Source organism: Aquarana catesbeiana, linkage group LG02 (genome assembly GCF_042186555.1).
Source record: "Aquarana catesbeiana isolate 2022-GZ linkage group LG02, ASM4218655v1, whole genome shotgun sequence".
Classification (NCBI taxonomy): Eukaryota; Metazoa; Chordata; class Amphibia; order Anura; family Ranidae; genus Aquarana; species Aquarana catesbeiana.
This window is the reverse complement of record NC_133325.1, coordinates 516,907,094-516,931,069: the sequence shown is the minus strand read 5'-3', so window position 1 is coordinate 516,931,069 and position 23,976 is coordinate 516,907,094. Positions and strand designations below refer to the sequence as shown.

Sequence of the window (23,976 nt, the reverse complement as noted above, 5' to 3'; positions counted from 1 at the left end):
ACCTACCTCCTGGCTACTGCAGACGTGGCCTGAAAGCAGCGACCAACTGTGGCTAACCCGAAAGCTCGAGATGCTCTGGACGCCAAACTTGATCTTCTTTCCAACACGCAGGCTGAAAAGGCCTTATGCTGAGCCAGACATAAGTTCTACACGAGTGCTAACAAATCTGGGCCCGTGCTTGCTAATAAACTCAATTCGATGGGCCATACACACAAACCTGTTTAACTTTGCATAAGGGGAGATGGTCTCACCTCCAACCTGGTGAAGATCCCAGCAAGGTTCACAACTTCCTTATCCTCTCTGTACGAGAAACCAAGCCCGTTCACCTTCAACATGCTGAAAGCTTTTTCAGTCACCTACGCCTTCCCTCTCTATCCTTGACAGCCCGTAATAATTTGAACAAAGACATTTCTGAAGAAGAGATTACTCAGACGATCAAATCTCTGAAGCCCTTATACACAGAAACCAGGTGGGCTTTATCCTGGAGAGACAGGCAGGGGATACCCACTATAAAACCATTCACCTCATTCATATTCTACACCAACGCAAAATACCAGGATTCCTTTTATCTTTAGACATATACAAGGCGTTCAACGTGCTCTCTTGGGTAATAATTTGAACAAAAACATTTCTGAAGAAGAGATTACTCAGACGATCAAATCTCTGAAGCCCTTATACACAGAAACCAGGTGGGCTTTATCCTGGGGAGACAGGCAGGGGATACCATCCATAAAACCATTCACCTCATTCATTTTCTACACCAACGCAAAATACCAGGATTCCTTTTATCTTCAGACATATACAAGGCGTTCAACACGCTCTCTTGGGATTACCTGATATACACACTCTCTGGGTGGGGGTTTGGAGATGCCTTTCTTACTTGGGTTAAAGCTTTGTATTCATCCCCTTCAGCCTCTGCCAAATACGCTGGATTTTTTTCCTCGCCCTTCACGATTTTTCAGGGTATGAGGCAGGGTTGGTTATTGTCCCTTGCACTTTTTATTTTAGCCCTTGAGCCTCTCGCTGCGGCCCTTTGCAATAATCCAGATATATCTGGCATCCCTTATGCGGGCAATCACTAGAAGGCAAATTTTTATGCAAACAATGCTCTCCTGGTTTTAACCAACCCTCTCATTTCTCTTTCTAACTTACAGGTTACCTTGTACAAATTTTAGGCTATCTCTGGCCTCCGAATCAACCTCTCTAAAACAACTGCACTGAACATTGCCCCCTCTGACAACTTGGTCGAATGCCTACAGGCACAGTTCCCATGTCGTTGGGCCTCTCATGCTATAGATTATCTGGAAATTAAACTCATGACTTTCTATTCCACTTCCAGGCCCCTTTTCCACCTGGGGTTAGGGGCCTGGATCAATAATCCTCTTTTCACCCTGGGGTTAGACCATCCTCACTCCTTCTCCTGGTGGACCATCCACGGTTTTATGAGAGTGCATCATTTCCTAACCACCCGATCATTTCCATCCTGGGAGGCCCTCCGGGAGACACGTCAAATCCCACTGTGGGAACACTACCATTATTTGCAATTGCGACATTGGATCTTGGCTCTTTGTCATACTTCTACACACCCGTATCACAAGACTTCTTTCAAGCACATTAGCCCGATCTCTGGGGTCTCCTGGCCTCATCTCAACACTCTATGCCTCTCTTAATAATAGGACATCCTTAACATCCCTTTCCTATGTGGTCCAATGGGAGCGAGATCTTGCCATCGAGGGTGAGGACTGGAGCAAGACCTGGAAGATGATTCCTTCAGTACCACTACCCTTAAAGCCGCCTATTAAGTTCTCCTGCAGTGGTACTGGGTCTCTGCTTGGATTGCGCATGCCTATCCTGGTAGTAGCGACAGATAATTGGAAATTGTGGTCAGCGTGGAAACGTTCTGCATATCTGGTGGTCGTGCCCAGGACTGATAGGCTTTTGGTAAAAGGGTTTTTGGCCTGTTGCAGACATTGTTTCATGTGACAGTAAGCAAGGACACCAGGTTGGCTCTCCTTCATTGTCCTATACCAGGCCTTTTCGCACCCCAGCAGAAAATGCCTTCTGGGGTGAAAAACTGTTTGACCCCTATGATGACCAATGAGCAGATGTCCAGTATTCTTAAGGATTCACACCCAAGGTTTCTCAAAGTCTGGGCACCCTGGGTGAGCTATTGCTTCCCATCCTTACCTCCAACCAGTTATGGTCCTTTATAGATGTTGTCTGTGCCGATCCCGAGTCCATGATACCCTTTTCCTCTCTTGCGCCTCTCTCCTTGCTTGCTTTTCTCTCTCTTCCTTTCTTATTCCTTGTTTTTCCTTTCTCCTACCAGATGATACTTGTCATTGGGGATTGTCATCCCATAGAGGACAGCTTGGCAATGATAGCGATGGGCAAACTGTGAGCTTGTTAGGTTTACTCTGAAAATTCAATACATATATTGAAACAGAAAAATACATTGATGTATTCCAACAAATGTAGACAATAAAAAGCTAATGTCAGCCAATGTATAATTGCGGTCATGAACCTGGTCTTGGATATGGGCATTCCCAAAAAATGTAAAGAATGGTGCCCTTGTGTTCCTTACATATGCAGCACATCTTGGAAATCCGTGGGTATATTTTATGTAAAACTGAGGGAACCCTGTAATACTGCATTAAAAATCAAATACTTGGAATCTGCTGGAGATGGAGGAGTGATGTGTAGAATATTTTCTCTCTGTTCTAGATAGAAGCAAGTTTTCAAATCTCTTTCCCATTTAAGAGGTGTGGACAGAATTTTATAAGGGGGTCTTATCAAGAGAACATAAGCATGTGAGCACAAATGTCTAAGACAATGAACCACCTAGAGCGCTTAACAGCATCCTGGTACTTCATTGAGAACTACAAGCCCACAACCGCAAAGGCCGCATGGAAGATCCCCGCTTGCTGTCACTAGATGCAGCGGATCGGGGAGACGCTGCAGGAGTGGGAACATGTTACAGCTGGATACACATTATACAATTTTTGTTGTTTCATTTCCTTTAAATTTACCTTCAACTATTTAGTGCAAGGGCCTGCCTGATTGCATACAATTTGAAAGTGTTTAGGTTTAAACTCATATTATAAGGTTTTGGTAAATCTAAAGCAAAGTTGTACAAGAAAATTGTATAAAAATTGTAGAGTGTGTAGCCAGCTTAAAAATGGGTGGAACATGTAACGTGTTCCCAAAGGTGAACTTATCACTTCCAGTCTATGCCAATTCTGGCATTCTTTTTCTACATGTAAAAAACATCTTTTTTTTTTTGCTAGAAAACTACTTAGAACCCCCAAACATTATATATATTTTTTTAAGCAGAGGCCCAAGAGAATAAAGTAGTTGGAAATTGCAAATTTTTATGTCACATGAAATTTGCGCAGTGGTTTTTCAAGCACAAATTTTTTGGAGGGAATATACTTTAATGAATTTTAATGCACAGAAACCACAATAGAATACCCAATGGTAAAATATAAAAGATGATGTTACGCTGAGTAATTGAATACCCAACATGTCATCCTTTTAAATTGTGTCTGCCCGCAGAGCGGTGCCAAATTGCGGTACCTAAAAATCTCTATAGGCAACGTTTTAAAAGCCTTTACAGGTTACAAGTTTAGTTACACAGGAGGTCTGATGCTAAAATTGCTCTTGCTCTGATGTTTGCGACGATACTGCACACGTGTGGTGCGATCACTGTTTGCATATGCGTGCGGGACCTACAGGCGCGTTCACTTTTGCATGTAAGCAGGGGGTACTTTTTTATTTTATTATTCTTTCATTTATTTATTTATTTATTTTTTTAACACTACCTTTTAATTTTTTTTTTAATCAACTTTTATTGGTATTACAAGGGATAAACAACATCCCTTGTACTAGCATGGGCCATGACAGGTCCTATATGGAGAGATCTGGGGTCTATTAAACCCCAGATCTCTCCACTGGCCTCAAATGCAGCGAATCTGATATAGATCAGTCTGTTCGGCTGCTTTACTGGCCATTAACAGCCAGGTAAACAAAGACCCAGAAGTGAGAAACTCCTCGTTGCTTCCGGCTTCTGACATCACACAGTGGGATGAACAAAATCAATTCCGCTCGCTGTGTACCCAGAGCCGGATGCTGTGGGTCGCACAGGAGAGCCCGGTAAAGACGGAGACAGCGGGGGGGGGGGGGCAAGACCCCCTTCCACCACCTGTTAAAGTAGTCCAGCTGCTCATTAGCTGATAGGATTACTTTTACTTTGTAGGGAATCGCCGGCCCTAAAAGATATTTCAAACTTTGCTGCAGCAATGACTGAGATATCACCCTTCCCGTCTGAGGAGGTTTATAAACGTATGGCGGATGAAAAGTTGTATTAAAAAATTTGACTTACTGGCAGGATCAACAGGTGATGAGTCTATATTATAGGAGAACTAAAAAGAAAAAAGACTGTGTTAATACTAGTGACAGACTGCATCAAATTTTTTTCATTTTTTATTTTCCGCATAGTTCTACTCTATTATTTAACAAACGAAGATGAGTGCTTTTTCAGGAATCAATACAGTAAAACAGAAAGGGTTAAAGCTCTCTTGCTATGTACTGCTGTTGTGCTCTTTACCTGTTTTTGCCCAGACCCTGGGGTAATGATCTTGTCTTAGCAACGTACCATGAACATGGTGCGGCCCAGGGGAACTAACCTGTTCTCCCTTGTGTGCGAGGACGTGTGCTTTAAGATACAAACATTCCAGCATAGTTCAGAAAGATGTGGTATGAGAAGACAGACCTGTTACTCACAGAAGTGGTGTCCCAAAATCCAGCAGCTCACTCATCAGGGGGATGTGAGTAGTCCCAGGAAATGCATAAAGTCCTTCTTCAGCTCAAGGCTTCCCCCTGTTTGCCCTCCCCTAAGGTATCTACAATATAGACTCTCTGCCTACAAGCTTTTCTGTGCTGTTGCAAACACAGAGAAAACCTAGACAGGGTGACTCTTCAACACATGTGCTGCCGGTTCTTTTTTTGGCGTGAAAAAATGACTAAGTATGAAAATTGGCGAAAAAAAGACTAAGTCCCCACCGTCTGTTCGTCAAAGACCTTCTAAGTACGAAAATCTTCCAAAAAAAGACTAAGTCCCCACTTTTTTGGGGTGAAAAAACGACTAAGTCCCCACTTTTCCCCCCAAGCTGGCCAACGACTATTAAGCTGGGGGGACTTGCTGCGGGGGGGTGTCTCAGGGTCGGGGGAGACTGTGAAAAAAATTTGGGGGGCGGGGGAGGGGGGGTAGGGGGGTGGGGGGCGGGGGAGGGGGGGTAGGGGGGTGGGGGGCCCCGCCAGGGAAGGGTTTCTGGTCAGCTTGGCGCGACGAGGGGCCTACTTTGAGCACCTGTATCCGGGGACCCTTACAGTGAAAGCCCCCCAAATTTGGCACAGTCGTGCGGAAGACTGATGGCTACACGTGGAAGAAATTTCGGGTCCAGGGAACCTAAGGCCGGCCGGTACCGACGACCCAAAGTTGACCACTCGCGTCGTTTTGGCGCCTGGGGGAAAATGGCGAAGATAGGGGGGCAACTTTGGGCTCCGGTATCCGGGGATCCACCAAGTCGAATCCCCCCAAACTCGGCACACTTGTAGGGGAGCTCCACGGCTACACGTGGAAGAAATTTCGGGTCAAGGGACCCGAAGGACGGCCGGTACCGACTCCCCAAAGTAGCCCGCTCGCTTAACATGGAAGTCTATGGGGAAATGAGGCGAATTTGGGGCTCTTTTCACTTATCGCTTAACCGTTCGAAGACCGAATGGGCTAGAGGCACCAAACTTGCACCCCTTCTTCCCAGATAGCACAGCTACACCTCCAAAAAATTTGGAGGTTCGGGGGTGCTTTACCGGGGACTTACCGGGGCCACAATGTTGACCGTCTTCTCGGTACCGGTGCTCCCGGACCCTAGGTCACAAAATTACCAAACTTGGGGGTGTTGTAGATTCACTCTCTGGGTACCCCCACACCGATTTGGGGCCCGGTACCCCCACCGGAACCTTCCGGTAACCGGAAAATGCCACTTTGAAACGGTATAGCTCTCGCCCGGTTCACCGGGGAAAGCCCCGGTAGGGCTCAAAAGAATATTTCATCGTTTTCCAGTAAAATGAGACCCCCCTCGACTTTCGGGGGTCAATAACCGCTTCACACAACACCGGCAAAGACGTGCGCGTCGCTCTCCGGTTCTATGGGTCTTAAAAATACACAGACACCGAGAGGTTGTGGGGACACACTTCAGGGACTCACTGGCCAAGTTTGGGGTCCAGGGAACCGATAGCGGGCCGGTGGCACCCCGAAAAGTGAAAACCGATTTAACATTGGAGTCTATGGGAAAGTTGGCCAACTTTGGGGTGTTCTAAATCGTCGGCTGTTGGGGTTGGGAACCCCAAACTCGGCACACTTGTAGGGGAAGCGATGATCTACATGTGGTCCAAATTTGGGGTTCCTAACCCTTAAGGTTGCCCCGTGACCGTCTTCCAAAGACGGCACCCCTAGGACCAGATGACCGGCTTAAACCGAAAATTGCCTACCGACCACGGGGCACCAGGGGACCGTTTCCGATCTAGCGGTCACTCGCTCCCCCCTCGGCCGCGGTGGCCACCATGGGTCGGTCAACTTTGGAGGACCCTATCTCCCCCATACTTTGAGCTAGAGACCCCAAATTTGGCAGGTCGCTACAGGTGGATTTTAGACACCAGATCCGGGTGGAACGACCCTCCTGCGAGCCACCGTGTGGAAGTTTCTCTCCGATTGAACCCGGAATACCACCCCGGGAAAGAGGGGACTCATCTAAGGTCACTGGGCCGATCACCTCTCGTAGTGGTTCGGATCAAAATTCGCCTAAGTCCCGCTGGGGAACTTTTCTTCCATAAAAACGACTAAGTCCAAACTTTTTGGATGACCGAGTCCCCCTAATTTGGACCCCCAGATAATCGATTTGGTCCCCGCTTTTCACGCCAAGCTGGACACAGTTCGTAGAGCAGTCCCAGGGCTACACGTGGAAGAAATTTCGGGTCCAGGGAACCCACAGCCGGCCGGTACCGACTGCCCAAAGTGGGCCCCTCGCGTCGGTTTGGCGCCTGGGCAAAAGGGCGCATATAGGGGGGCAATTTTGGGCTCCGGTATCCGGGGATCCACCGAGTCGAATCCCCCCAAACTCGGCACACTTGTAGGGGAGCTCCACGGCTACACGTGGAAGAAATTTCGGGTCCGGGGACCCGAAGGACGGCCGGTACCGACTCCCCAAAGTAGCCCGCTCGCTTAACATGGAAGTCTATGGGAAAATCACAAGTATTCAGGCGAATTTGGGGCTCTTTTCACTTAACGCTTAACCGTTCGAAGACCGAATGAGCTAGAGACACCAAACTTGCACCCCTTCTTCCCAGATAGCACAGCTACACCTCCAAAAAATTTGGAGGTTCGGGGGTGCTTTACCGGGGACTTACCGGGGCCACAATGTTGACCGTCTTCTCGGTACCGGTGCTCCCGGACCCTAGGTCACAAAATTACCAAACTTGGGGGTGTTGTAGATTCACTCTCTGGGTACCCCCACACCGATTTGGGGCCCGGTACCCCCACCGGAACCTTCCGGTAACCGGAAAATGCCACTTTGAAACGGTATAGCTCTCGCCCGGTTCACCGGGGAAAGCTCCGGTAGGGCTCAAAAGAATATTTCATCGTTTTCCAGTAGAATGAGACCCCCCTCGACTTTCGGGGGTCAATAACCGCTTCACACAACACCGGCAAAGACGTGCGCGTCGCTCTCCGGTTCTATGGGTCTTAAAAATACACCGACACCGGGGGTTTATGGGGACACACTTCAGGGACTCACTGGCCGAGTTTGGGGTCCAGGGAACCGATAGCGGGCCGGTGGCACCCCGAAAAGTGAAAACCGATTTAACATTGGAGTCTATGGGAAAGTTGGTCAACTTTGGGGTGTTCTAAATCGTCGGCTGTTGGGGTTAGGAACACCAAACTTGGCACACCTGTAGAGGAAGCGATGATCTACTTGTGGTTCAAATTTGGGGTTCCTAACCCTTAAGGTTGCCCCGTGACCGTCTTCCAAAGACGGCACCCCTAGCGTGGTTTTGGCGCCTGGGGAAAGGGGCGGATATAGGGGGGCAACTTTGGCCTCCGGTTTCCGGGGATCCACCGAGTCGAATCCCCCCAAACTCGGCACACTTGTAGGGGAGCTCCACGGCTACACGTGGAAGAAATTTCGGGTCAAGGGACCCGAAGGACGGCTGGTACCGGTTCCCCAAAGTAGCCCGCTCGCTTAACATGGAAGTCTATGGGGAAATGAGGCGATTTTGGGGCTCTTTTCACTTATCGCTTAACCGTTCGAAGACCGAATGGGCTAGAGGCACCAAACTTGCACCCCTTCTTCCCAGATAGCACAGCTACACCTCCAAAAAATTTGGAGGTTCGGGGGTGCTTTACCGGGGACTTACCGGGGCCACAATGTTGACCGTCTTCTCGGTACCGGTGCACCCGGACCCTAGGTCACAAAATTACCAAACTTGGGGGTGTTGTAGATTCACTCTCTGGGTACCCCCACACCGATTTGGGGCCCGGTACCCCCACCGGAACCTTCCGGTAACCGGAAAATGCCACTTTGAAACGGTATAGCTCGGGCCCGGTTCACCGGGGAAAGCCCCGGTAGGGTTCAAAAGAATATTTCATCGCTTTCCAGTAGAATGAGACCCCCCTCGACTTTCGGGGGTCAATAACCGCTTCACACAACACCGGCAAAGACGTGCGCGTCGCTCTCCGGTTCTATGGGTCTTAAAAATACACAGACACCGGGGGTTTATGGGGACACACTTCAGGGACTCACTGGCCAAGTTTGGGGTCCAGGGAACCGATAGCGGGCCGGTGGCACCCCGAAAAGTAAAAACCGATTTAACATTGGAGTCTATGGGAAAGTTGGTCAACTTTGGGGTGTTCTAAATCGTCGGCTGTTGGGGTTAGGAACCCCAAACTCGGCACACTTGTAGGGGAAGCGATGATCTACATGTGGTCCAAATTTGGGGTTCCTAACCCTTAAGGTTGCCCCGTGACCGTCTTCCAAAGACGGCACCCCTAGGACCAGATGACCGGCTTAAACCGAAAATTGCCTACCGACCACGGGGCACCAGGGGACCGTTTCCGATCTAGCGGTCACTCGCTCCCCCCTCGGCCGCGGTGGCCACCATGGGTCGGTCAACTTTGGAGGACCCTATCTCCCCCATACTTTGAGCTAGAGACCCCAAATTTGGCAGGTCGCTACAGGTGGATTTTAGACACCAGATCCGGGTGGAACGACCCTCCTGCGAGCCACCGTGTGGAAGTTTCTCTCCGATTGAACCCGGAATACCACCCCGGGAAAGAGGGGACTCATCTAAGGTCACTGGGCCGATCACCTGTCGTAGTGGTTCGGATCAAAATTCGCCTAAGTCCCGCTGGGGAACTTTTCTTCCATAAAAACGACTAAGTCCAAACTTTTTGGATGACCGAGTCCCCCTAATTTGGACCCCCAGATAATCGATTTGGTCCCCGCTTTTCACGCCAAGCTGGACACAGTTCGTAGAGCAGTCCCAGCGCTACACGTGGAAGAAATTTCGGGTCCAGGGAACCCACAGCCGGCCGGTACCGACTGCCCAAAGTGGGCCCCTCGCGTCGGTTTGGCGCCTGGGCAAAAGGGCGCATATAGGGGGGCAACTTTGGGCTCCGGTATCCGGGGATCCACCGAGTCGAATCCCCCCAAACTCGGCACACTTGTAGGGGAGCTCCACGGCTACACGTGGAAGAAATTTCGGGTCCGGGGACCCGAAGGACGGCCGGTACCGACTCCCCAAAGTAGCCCGCTCGCTTAACATGGAAGTCTATGGGAAAATCACAAGTATTCAGGCGAATTTGGGGCTCTTTTCACTTAACGCTTAACCGTTCGAAGACCGAATGAGCTAGAGACACCAAACTTGCACCCCTTCTTCCCAGATAGCACAGCTACACCTCCAAAAAATTTGGAGGTTCGGGGGTGCTTTACCGGGGACTTACCGGGGCCACAATGTTGACCGTCTTCTCGGTACCGGTGCTCCCGGACCCTAGGTCACAAAATTACCAAACTTGGGGGTGTTGTAGATTCACTCTCTGGGTACCCCCACACCGATTTGGGGCCCGGTACCCCCACCGGAACCTTCCGGTAACCGGAAAATGCCACTTTGAAACGGTATAGCTCTCGCCCGGTTCACCGGGGAAAGCTCCGGTAGGGCTCAAAAGAATATTTCATCGTTTTCCAGTAAAATGAGACCCCCCTCGACTTTCGGGGGTCAATAACCGCTTCACACAACACCGGCAAAGACGTGCGCGTCGCTCTCCGGTTCTATGGGTCATAAAAATACACAGACACCGGGGGTTTATGGGGACACACTTCAGGGACTCACTGGCCGAGTTTGGGGTCCAGGGAACCGATAGCGGGCCGGTGGCACCCCGAAAAGTGAAAACCGATTTAACATTGGAGTCTATGGGAAAGTTGGTCAACTTTGGGGTGTTCTAAATCGTCGGCTGTTGGGGTTAGGAACACCAAACTTGGCACACTTGTAGGGGAAGCGATGATCTACATGTGGTCCAAATTTGGGGTTCCTAACCCTTAAGGTTGCCCCGTGACCGTCTTCCAAAGACGGCACCCCTACCGTGGTTTTGGCGCCTGGGGAAAGGGGCGGATATAGGGGGGCAACTTTGGCCTCCGGTTTCCGGGGATCCACCGAGTCGAATCCCTCCAAAAGAATATTTCATCGCTTTCCAGTAGAATGAGACCCCCCTCGACTTTCGGGGGTCAATAGCCGCTTCACAGACCGCGGGCAAAGACGCGCGCGTCGCTCTCCGGTGCTATGGGTCTTAAAAATACACCGACACCGGGAGGTTGTGGGGAAACACTTCAGGTACTCACTGGCCGAGTTTGGGGTCCAGGGAACCGATAGCGGCCCGCTGGCACCCCGAAAAGTGGAACCGAGAGAAACCGCGATTTAACATTGGAGTCTATGGGAAAGTCACTCAACTTTGGGGACTCCTATTTCTTTGGCCGTTGGGGTTGGAAAGGCCAAACTGGGCACACTTATAGGGGAGATGGTGCACTACATGTGGTCCAAATTTGGGGTTCCTAGACCCTACGGTTGGGCCGTAACCGTCTTCCAAAGACGGCACCCCTAGGGCGGAAAAACCGGTTCTGCTACCCGAGAATTTCGGACTTAGGCTCTGGCGGGTCCCGGTCGGAGCACTTTGAGGGCTCGTATCTCCGGCCCCCTTGGGTCTACGAACCCAAAATTTGGGGTGCACACTCATGGGATCTAGGTCTACAACATATCCAAAAATTGGACCCCTAGCTCAAACGGTTCGGAAGTTTACTTTCTTGGAGCCAAAAAATCACTTGAGATTGAAAGTTAGGTTGACACAAAGGCTACAAGGTGATTTCCAGAAAAGTGATTTCGGCCGCCTTTGGTTCCAGAGACCCCAAATTTGGCCTGCACCTAGGGGGGCTCTAGAAACCCCCAAGTACCGAGTTTGAAGTTCCTGTGACCTACGGTCCCGGAGATATTGACCGGTAAACCGAAAAATTCAGGCCGGCCATGGGGCACCAAGGGACCGTTTCCGATCTAGCGGTCACTCGCTCCCCCCTCGGCCGCGGTGGCCACCATGGGTCGGTCAACTTTGGAGGACCCTATCTCCCCCATACTTTGAGCTAGAGACCCCAAATTTGGCAGGTCGCTACCGGTGGATTTTAGACACCAGATCCGGGTGGACCGACCCTCCTGCGAGCCACCGTGTGGAAGTTTCTCTCCGATTGAACCCGGAATACCACCCCGGGAAAGAGGGGACTCATCTAAGGTCACTGGGCCCATAACCTGTCGGTCGTGGTTCGGACGAAAATTCGCCTAAGTCCCGCTGGTAACCGCAGCACATGTGTTGAAGAGTCACCCTTTAATCACTCTCTCCATAGCAAAACTAACTCAGCCATTTCCTTGCCTTCCTAATATAGCCTTACCCAGGGTGCCCTTCTCCTAGCAGTTCCTAGGCTGAATCTCACTCTCAAGCTATGGGGGCATCTAGAGGCAAATCTGGGGAACTACAAATAGCCACATCTGTGCTCTTCCCCACACTGCCAATGTATCACATTCTCTGAGCTCTCCTGTTACTGTTACCATCCCACATCTCCTTCTCAGTCTTAGTTCTCTTTCTACTGCTACCATCTCAATGTTCTCAGCTTTCCTTCTACTCCCAGCATCTCCCACCTGTTGCCATTGGAGACTAACCTTCCCATCTGGTAAAATGTCAGCAGGACAGGGAACGAAAGTAAATCTGTCTAATAGGTCCCTGGATATAAATAAAAACCTGGCAGGGGTTTTAACCCTCCCTTTATTCAAAAAGGAAAAAAATGGCTGGACACACACTTACTTTTCTATACGTGTACCATGGAATAAGGATCATACCATGCTATTGTTGGTCAATGTAACAATCACATTTTTCCTCTGTTCAAAAATGGGATGCAACATGGTTATGTTTTATTTTAGTTTTTTTTATGTTTTGTTTTTTTAGAGTTATGGTGTCTTCTGTTTTTGAGACCTACTGTATCACACCCACCTTTTTGACAATCTGCTGATGATGCTTTGAGATGTTTCTGTTGTCACTGCTATGTCTCTTATATATTTGGGTGATTTCTACGACACCTTGGCTGGTGGTTGTCCTCTTCGACTTTATATTTGTTGTATGCTGTCTTTTTTTTTTTTAAGTTTGAAAGATTTTCAAAAAGCATTTTGAAAAATATCCAGTATATATAGAATGCAGATGCTTGCCATTCCAATATAAGAAACATCAGTCATTTTTGGTAGGCTAGAGGTTTGCCTTATGTTGATTTTCTGGGTCCAGTAAAGGTTGCTCCTTTGTGTGCATACAGTAGTATCAGCCCTGAAGTAGATTCTCTATAAATATATGCTAACAATGCACTTTAGTATAAGTAGGAAGTTGAACTCACATCAATGGCTTTCCTATCACAGCCATAGCAGGGAAAAGTTTTTTCTGCTAAGTTCACAAATGGTAGTAAAGACATGTAAAGGGATTATAGATCCTCTTTATACCAGATCCTATTTGTTCAAGTGTTGTTGGTTCAGTGCTGTGCTTGTACCTCCCATTACACTGCTCAATTGCAACTGGTGCTAAAAGTGAACGAAGCTGTATGACATATCTTTTTTACCCACAGCAGTAAGTAGCAAATGTGTGTGTGTGTGTATATAAAATATATATATATATATATATATATATATATATATATATATATATATATATACACACACTACATTACCAAAAGTATTGGGATAACTGCCTTTACACACACATGAAATTTAAAGCGGAGTGCCACCAAAAAGTGGAACTTCCGCTTATATGCTTCCTCCCCCCCTCCGGTAAAACATTTAACACCCTTCAGGGGGGAGGGGGGAACTGGGACCTGTTTTTGACAGGTCCCCTTCCCCTCTTCCGGAGACAGGGCCACGGCCATATCTCCCAGAGGTTCGGCCCTCCTTCTCCTTCCCCCCGCCGCTGAACCAATTAGAAAGCGCAGCATGCTTCACGCATGTGCAGTAGGGAACCAGCAGTGAAGCCGAAAGGTTCCCTAACCAGGAATGGCGGTGGTAGCACCCGGGAGTCGATCCAAAGATCGGTTGGGGTGCCGACATTGCGGGCTCCCTGGATAGGTAAGTGCCCTGATATCAAAAGTCAGCAGCTGCAGTATTTGTAGCTGCTGACTTTTAAGTGTTTTCATCCAGGCTGGACCTCCTCTTTCATGGCATCCCAGTCTTAATCCGTAGAGTTCAATATTGAGTTGGCTTACCCTTTGCAGCTATAACAGCTTAAACTCCTCTGGGAAGGCTGTCCAAAGGTTTAGGAGTGTGTCAGCCAGGCATTGATGTTCGATGAGAAGGCCTGGCTCACAATCTCCGCTCCAATTCATCCCAAAGGTGTTTTTTTGGGTTGAGGTCAGGGACTCCGGGACTCTGCAATCCAGTCAAGTTCCTTCACCCCAAACTTGCTCATCCATGTCTTCATGGACCTTGCTTTGTGCACTTTTCCAAATCATTTGGTGGAGGGGGGTTATGGTGTGGGGTTGTTTTTCAGGGGTTGGGCTTGGCCCCTTAGTTCCAGTGAAGGGAACTCTTAACGTGTCAGCATACCAAAACATTTTGGACAATTTCATGCTCCCAACTTTGTGGGAACAGTTTGTGGATGGCCCCTTCCTGTTTCAACGTGACAGTGCACCATTGCACAAAGCAATGTCCAAAGACACATGGATGAGCGAGTTTGGGGTGGAGGAACTTGACTGGCCTGCACCTGTCCTGACCTCAACCTGATAGAACACCTTTGGGATGATTTAGAGCGGAGACTGCATGCCAGGCCTTCTTGTCCACAACAGTGCCTGACTTCACAAATGCGGTTCTGGAAGAATGGTCAAACATTCCCATAGACACACTCCTAAACCTTGTGGACAGCCTTCACAGAAGAGTTGAAGCTGTGGGCCATCTCAATATTGAACCCTACATATCAAGATTGGAATGCCATTAAAGTTCATGTGCGAATATACGAAGTGTATGTACTTTGTATGTAGATACTGGGTTAGATTTACTAAAGACAAAATGGCTATTCACTTGCAAGGGAATTTTCCTTAAGCTTAGGCCCCTTTCACACTAGGGCGGCATCGGCGGTAAAGCGGTGCTATTGTAAGCGGCGCTTTACCGTCAGTATTTGGCCACTAGCGGGGGGTTTTACCCCCGCTAGCGGCCGAGAAAGGGTTAAAAACCACCACAAAGTGCCTCTGCAGAGGCGCTTTGCCGGCGGTATAGCCGCGCTGTCCCATTGATTTCTATGGGCAGGAGCGCTCCTTCACCGCTCCGAAGATGTTGCTAGCAGGACTTTTTTTCCCGTCCTGCTAGTGCACCGCTCCAGTGTGAAAGCCCTCGGGGCTTTCACACTGCAGAGACAGCAGCGGTTATTTCGGGTCGGTTTGCAGGCACTATTATTAGCGCAATAGCGCCTGCAAACCGCCCCAGTGTGAAAGGGGCCTTAGTGAATGAGATAATACTCTGCGGACTTCCATCATCCAATCATGTGCAAGCTTTTTTTTTGTTTTCTCTGCATCTGATTGAGTATTTTTTTAAAGTGAATTTTCACCATATTCACTAAGCTGTCTGTGCTGAACTGTTCTACATTTTTTAAATGATTTTCTCTTTTTAGGAACATGTAATGAAAAGGACAAATCTCCAGGTTATCACCATCAAGAATTGTGTCTGCATTGTGAAAATATTGGTCACAGTGGTCCAAGTATGTATGTCATTTATACTGTACACATATCCTTAAATACTTTCTTTAAATGCTGATTTTTTTTTTTACTGAAACATTTTTGTCACATCTGTTGCCCAGAGCAACCACTGGACCTAGGTCATCGCTAACCAGATTTAGCAATGAAATGTGTGCCGACTAGTAAATTTCTTATTGCCCACGGTAAGCAATAAAATGTATTATTCCTCCCATATTGAAAATAACAAGTGTACCCTGGTGTTTAACTGTACTTGAATTCCTATATTTTGGAACTGCATGTAAACCCAAAGACCTCATTTAGGGTGTCATTAGGAATCTATTGACACCCGCAGCAGATTACACACCTAGTGCGTTTGGAACATGGTTTCCGCACCACGCTCTGGTATGAATTGACACTAAAGGACAGTTTTTTCTCACTACTTTGCCTTTTTACCATACTATTTAGCCACCTAGGTTTTATTATACTTGTTGTCCAGTAGAATACACTGACAAATACTGTTGTTTACAATGTCCTTAAAACACTCCCACTTTCCTTCAGTGTTCTTTGGCACAAGAATTTGATCCCATTTGGTAGTATGCAGTATGAAAAGCAACTTAGTAAATTTGGCTCTGTTGAAGTTTAGAGTTCTTGTCTTACCCTCATGTCTTTCTTTTTTTAAATTTATAGCAAACATAATTACTCTGTGATTGCTGCTTCCTAAATTATCCCTTCTACATCTGCAATCAGCTATGTGTTTGTTATTAGCAGGTCCAGCAGAGCATTATTTCTCATTTAGGCTTCCGCCATTTGACTCATGAAACTTTCCAACATTGCATTCAAAAAATGACAAACCTTAGTTGAGTGTGCAGTTCCATCTGCCCAATCAATTTCAGGATAATTGAAGTTCCCCATTATTATAACATTGCCTTGTCTCCCTGCCATTTCTAACTGTGAAAAGAGATGGGTCTCCTTCTTATCTACAAAGTTAGGGCCTAAATAATACACCCAAAATGAATTTACCATTTGATCCTCCCTTTGAAGCTCCAGTCACAAAGACTCCATCTCATCACTAGTCCTATTGGTAGTGTCATCTCTTATATTAACTATCAAATCTTTCTTAACATAGAGGCATACCCCTTCCCCCATTCTACCTACCATGTCCCTATGAAACAATAACCACTCTTTGGTAGTTGCAAGTCAGTCATGTGAACTGTCAAACCAGGTTTCTGATATTCACACAAAGTCAAACTCCTCACCAAGTATTAGAAGTTCTAGTTCCTCCATTTTATTAACCAGACTTCTAACATTTGTTTACCCGCCTTTTATATGTGTATAAGCATATATTACTTTATCCTTGCTCATTCTTGGGTTAAAATTAGATTCAGCAAGCTTTCTTGCACTGATCTTAGGTACTTTAGTTCCTCCACCGTCTGGTTCAGGGCCCCTTCCCCCCAACTTTGCCCACATCTGCATTCAATGCACACTTTGGTCCTTGTTTACTGCATGGTATAATTCCCACCAATTTCCCCCCCACATCTTTGTCTAAAAGTTCCTCCAACCTTCTGACCATCCTCTCCCCAACAGAGCTGCACGTTTCCCGTTTAGGTACAATATGTCTCTGCTGTAGAGCCGGTAACCAACCAAAATGTCGGACCAGTTCTCCATAAACACAAGACCCTTCTTACACCAGTTTCTCAACCACTTATTTAGCTCTTGAAGCCCCTGCTGCTTTCTTTAACTTAGCACTTAAGTCCCTGAAATCATTTTTAAATATGCTCCTTCTTCCTCTAACTAGTCATTTGTACCATGACATTTGGGTCTTTCTCAGCCCCACCCAACAATCTGTCCATTTGATCCGCAATGTGCCAAGCCTGAGCACCCAATAAACAACATATTGTTCGGCAATCACAGTCTGTGTGACAGATTGCCCTATTTGCCTTTCTAAAAATCGAGTCCCCTATTAGCACTATCTGTGCTTGTACCTCTGCCCCCATCCTTACTGGAGTAGTCGTTCCCCTTGCAGCTAGAGGAGGTATTCTGCTCCAGCAATGCTACTCCTGAGCTGATACCCTCAACATAATGAAAACGGGTATGTTTGTTGAGATGTGTCAACTGAGGATTAGCCTCTCTAAAACTTTTCCCTCTACCATGTCTTCTAAGTCTAACCAAGCTACCCACCTCTGGCATCTGCACCTCCATAACACCACCTTTCTCTTTGCTGGCTCCAGCAAATGATAAGGTTTAAACTTTTTTCCAGGTTGTTGATGTCTGACAGTGTTGCCAGCTGCTTCTTTAGGTCCAGAATCTGGACATCAAAACAAAAAATTTGCTCACATCTCGCACAGCAGTATTTGCTCTTGAATGGTTGTTCAAGGAACACATACAGGATGTTCATCAGGTCACCTTACTGCTCCCATAGGACATGTTATACCCTGATGTAATGTGGATAATCAAATGTTTTTATTTTAAAAGGTTATTGTATTTGATTTATTTTTGCGTACTTGTTTGCTGTAAAATATTTGGGAATGTGCCTCTTGTTTCTCACAGTGCCTCCCTCAGTACTCATAGTGCCCCTCACAACACTCACGGTGACCCTCTCATTATTCACAATGTCCCTCTCAGTACTCACTTTGCTCCTCGGTACTGACAGTGCCCCTTCAGTAATCACAGTGCTCCTTAGTACTCCCAGTGCCCCCTCAATACTCACAGTGCTCCTCAGTACTCACAGTACCCTCAGTCTTCACATTGCTTCCTCAGCCCTCACAGTGCCCTTCAGTACTCACATTGCTCACAGTTCCTCTTCAGTACTCACAGTGCTCTCTCAGTACTCACAGTACTCTTTTATACTCACAGTGCACTCACAGTGCTCGTTCATTACTCATAGCAGTGGCGTAGCGTGGGTTGTCAGCACCCGGGGCAAGGCAAGTAATTTGCTTGCTGTGGAGGCACTCAACAGGTGGGAGGGGCCAGGATCACAGAAGAGGGACCCGAGAAGAGGAGGATCTGGGCTGCTCTGTGCAAATCCACTCAGTGGCGTAGCGTGGGTTGTCAGCACCCGGGGCAAGGCAAGTAATTTGCGCCCCCTAACATGCGGACTTTTAGCACTCCCCGAGTCCCTTACAATACAATAGCCCTGACTTACCTGATTCCTATACTGACCACTATGCTAACCTACTTGATTTCAACACTGACCAACCTGATTCCTTTACTGACCATTACACACTACACTGACCACTATACTACACTGTCCACCATACTACACTACACTGACCACTATACTACACTGTCCACCATACTACACTACACTGACCACTATACTACACTGTCCACCATACTACACTACATTGATCACTATACTACACTGACCACTATACTGTCCACTACACTATACTTTCCACTATGCTATATTGTCCACTACACTGACCACCATACTATACTACAATGACCACTACACTACACTGACCACTATACTACACTACACTGACCACTATACTACACTACATTGATCACTATACTACACTGACCACTATACTGTCCACTACACTATACTGTCCACTACGCTATACTGTCCACTACACTATATTGTCCACTACACTGACCACCATGCTATTCTACACTGACCCTACACTACACTGACCACTACACTACACTGACCACTATACTACACTGACCACCATACTATACTACACTGAGCACTATACTACACTGACAACTATACTACACTACACTGACCACTATAGTACACTGACCACCATACTACACTATACTGTCCACTACACTACACTGACCACCATACTAACCACTAAACTACACTACACTGACCTCCATACTAAACTACACTATACTGACCACTATACTAACCACTTTACTATACTACACTAACCACTATACTGTCCACTATACTGACCACCATACTACACTAACCACCATACTGACCACTACACTACACTGACCTCCATACTAAACACTATACTATACTACACTGACCAGTATACTGACCTCCATACTAAACTACACTATACTGACCATTATACTACACTACACTGACCACTATACTACACTACACTGTCCACTATACTGACCACTACACTACACTGACCACTATACTACACACTATACTACACTACACTGTCCACTATACTGACCACTATACTACACTACACTGTCCACTATACTACACAGCCTACACTATACTGTCCTGCCTACAGTGTCTCTCTCTCTCGCCCTCGCCCCCCGGGGCCAGTAACATGACTCTCACGAGGGAGTCTCACTCACCTTCTTGTCCTGGCCTGCATCGGTCCGGAGGAGGAGGAGAAGACAGCTGCGGCTCACGTTTTTGCTTCACTCCCCCCGCGCTCTGGCTGCTGCCATGTTCAGTGTCCATCGCACTGTGATTGGGCGTATAGGGGTCATGTGCGGAGGCGGGACTTCAGGAGCAATCGAGGACAGGCCAGACCTACCCCCCATACACCCAATCACAGGGCGCCGGACACTTAACATGGCGGCCGGAGCGCGGGGGACACAGGAACTTGAAATTAGGAGGAGGCAGCCAGTAGTGACACATACTGGCGCCCCCTTAAATGTCGCACCCGGGGCCACGGCACCCCCTGCACCCCCCACGCTACGCCACTGACTCATAGTGCCCCTCAGTAATCACAGTGCTGCTTAATACTCACAGTGCTCCTCAGTACTCACAGTTCCTTCTTAATACTCAGTGTTTCTCAGTACTCACAGTGGCCCTTTCAGCTCTCACAATGTCCCTCTTAATATTCACAATGTCCTTTTCAGTACTCATAGTGCTCCAGAATACACACAGTGCCCCCTCAGTAATCTCATTGCTCATTAGTACTCATCAGGGGCGGACTGACAACTCATGGGGCCCCCGGGCAATAGGAGATTATGGGGCCCCCAGGCAATAGGAGATTATGGGGCCACACAGTATACACATACGCACACACAGTATACATACACACACAATATACACACACAGTATACATACACACAGAACACACATACAGACACACAGTATATACACACACACACAGTATACAATCACAATATACATACACATACAGACACACAATATACACACAGTATACACACACACAGTAAAAAATCACAGTATACAATCGCAGTACACACACACAGTTTACACATACATACGCACATGGTATACACATACATATACACACAGTATACACATACATACACACACAGTATACACATACATATACACACAGTACACGCACACAGTATACACATACATATACACACAGTATACACATACATATACACACAGTACACACACACATTATACACATACATATACACACAGTATACACACACATATGCACACAGTACACACACAGTATACACACATACAGACACACGCACAGTATACACGGACATGCACACAGTATACACATACCTATACACACACACACAGTATACACATACATATACAGACAGTATACACACACAGTATACACATACATATACACACAGTATACCCATACATACACACACAGTATACCCATACATATACACACAGTATACACATACATATACACACAGTACACACACACAATATACACAGACATACACACACAGTATACACATACATACACACACATAGTATACATATACACACAGTATACACATACATATACATACAGTGCATACACACATACAACACGCACAGTATACATGGACATGCACACAGTATACACACAATGTCCAATGCAATATTCCCAATGCACACGTTCCTGCAGAAATGGCTGTATTTTCAGTTGGGTGCTGAAATGACCATCAGCTGGAACCGCATATAGTCATAAAAAGAGAATGTCACCTGCACACTGGGATCTCCAAAACTGAGTCCAAAATTGAAATCATTGATCACATAGTTACAAAAAAAGGCGACGTTTTGGAGCCACGCAGGACCCCTTCATCAGACATGTGACACAGTATACACACAGACACACAGTATACACATACATATGCACACACACACACACACACACACACACACACACAGTATATACACACAGTATACACACAGACAGACACACACACACACAGTATACACACACATATACACAGTATACACACAGACACACAGTATACACACACACACCAGCACTTTCCATCTAGAAATCATCCTGATGGAACACACTGCTGCTGTCCCCATCTCTTATCATGCTGGTACTTGTAGTGCCCCAGCATCTCACAGACACATTAGTTGGTAATGCAGGAGAGGAGGGGGCTGTGCCTGTGTACTGGTGGGCAGGTAATGAGTATGGAGATGTAGCAGAGATTGGGGGGAGACATTCAGAAAGTCCTTCCTCCAGGAGCAGTGCACTTATTACACAGAAAAACGATCTAATCACCTCAGAGACAGGAGGAGCCATGCTAGAGGAAACACATCCTCCTCCCTGCTCACCAGGGTAAGCCACTGACAAGAATACATTTAGCTGGGGCCAGTTAGTTTACCTTCTATCAGGCAGCTGTCTGTACCCACACTGCAGGCTGTGTCCCCTCTTCCCTCTCTTATGCTCCAGCACTCTGCATCTCCTCTGCTACAGACAAATAAGCCACGCTGGAGAAGGGGGCATGTACAGTGTGTTTCTATTGGCTGAGGAGGTACTGGAGGGGCGGGGCAGCTATAATCTCCGGATTTTTTTAGACCAAAAGGATGTCGGTAAGGGACATTTCAGGGACAGATGTAAAAAAACACAGATTTTTACATACTGTCCCTGATTTTACTGAGGCTGGCAACCCTGATGGGGCCCCCTAGTGGCCCGGGGCCCTCAGGCAGTGCCCGAGTGCCCGAATGGTTAGTCCGCCCCTGGTACTCACTGTATCCCTCACTACTTACAGTGCTCTTTAGTACTCACAGTGACTCCTCAATACCCACAGTGCTTCTTACTACTCACAGTGCTCCCTCAGTCCTCACAGTGATCCTCTTTACTCATAGTGCCACCTCCGTAATCACAGTGCTGCTCAGTACTCACAGTGCCCTCTGTCCTCACAAAGCTCCCTCAGTACTCATAATGCTCTCCCAGTAATCACAGTACTCCTCAGCACTCACAATGCCTCTCCAATAAGCACGGTGCTTCTCAGTACTCATGGTTCCATCAGTACTTACAGTGCTCTCTCAGTTCTCACAGTGCTCCTAAGTACTCACAATTCCCCCTCAGTACTCACAGTGCTTCTCAGTACTCACGGTGTTTCCAGTCCTCACAGTGGCCCCTCAGTCCTCACAGTGCCTGCTCAGTACTCACAGTGCCCCCTCAGTGTTCTACGTACCCTCTCAGTATTCACAGTGCCCCTTCGGTACTCACAGTGCTCCCTTAGTACTAGCGAAGCCCCCTCAGCCCTCACAGCACCCCCCCAGTACTCACAGTGTACTTTCAGTACTCTTTAATAGCATATCCCGATATAACATTCACACTGCAGCCCCTATGTGCTCACACACCAACAGCTGCTCAATTGTCTGTTCTCACACTCCTCCACGGTATTTCAGCAAGCTCGGCACATGGCATCCTCACACCCCTGTCACGCCAGCAAACCGGTAGCCCAGCAATCCCACTTATGGCTTCTACCACACCTTTCCAGTCACTCTGGGAACTGCTCCAGCGAATTCTCATGGCAGCTCTTGCTTTGCTGCTTCCAATGTCCACTGCCAGTATAGTAAATAAATTAATAAATAAGCAAACTATTGTAACAGTTATATTACTCCACTCCTTGAACTCTTCCGGGAATTTTGAATCTAGCTGGAAAGGCCAACTATGGATAGACATAGTTAGCAAGGTTAAAAAAAATACACGTCAATTTATTTTAACCAATTTACACTACCTATAAAATACAGGCTCACAAATAATGGTATAAATTACCTCATCTTAGGCCTCATTCAACCTGGCAATGACATACATGCATTTATATGTGTTTATACGAGTGCATGTGATCCATATAAATGCATGTATCCATTTTAAATTGTATAATTTATATTGTGCGTTTATCTGCATTTAGGCACATTCAGTTTAGTTGTTTTTAAAGAGAAAATAATTCTATGCTTTCAGGGAAGATCACAACATATATACTCTAAATATATCTCAACACATGCAAGAGCATGTAAATGCATGTGCATGAGAACTTAAAGTAATTGTAAAGTCTCATTTTTTTTCAATAAAAATAACAAACATGTTATACTTACCTGCTCTGTTCAGTGAATTCAGTGGCGTAGCGTGGGGGGTGCAGGGGGTGCCGTGGCCCCGGGCGCGACATTTAGGGGGGCGCCAGTATGTGTCACTACTGGCTGCCTCCTCCTAATTTCAAGTTCCTATGTCCCCCGCGCCCCGGCCGCCATGTTAAGTGTCCGGCGCCCTGTGATTGGGTGTATGGGGGGGTAGGTCTGGCCTGTCCTCGATTGCTCCTGAAGTCCCGCCTCCGCACATGACCCCTATACGCCCAATCACAGTGCGATGGACACTGAACATGGCAGCAGCCAGAGCGCGGGGGAGTGAAGCAAAAACGTGAGCCGCAGCTGTCTTCTCCTCCTCCTCCGGACCGATGCAGGCCAGGACAAGAAGGTGAGTGAGACTCCCTCGTGAGAGTCATGTTACTGTCCCCGGGGGGC

The 23,976-nt window shown here is 47.3% G+C and overlaps 1 long non-coding RNA gene across 1 annotated transcript in view; it reads left to right on the top strand.

Moving 5' to 3' along the window:
* The window catches only part of LOC141128483 (uncharacterized), a 43,590-nt gene that overhangs the window by 10,162 nt on the left and 9,452 nt on the right, over positions 1-23,976 (top strand). The window contains exon 3 of the long non-coding RNA XR_012241700.1: positions 15,278-15,364. This is a non-coding gene — a long non-coding RNA (uncharacterized lncRNA). The remainder of the gene's footprint in view (positions 1-15,277; positions 15,365-23,976) is intronic.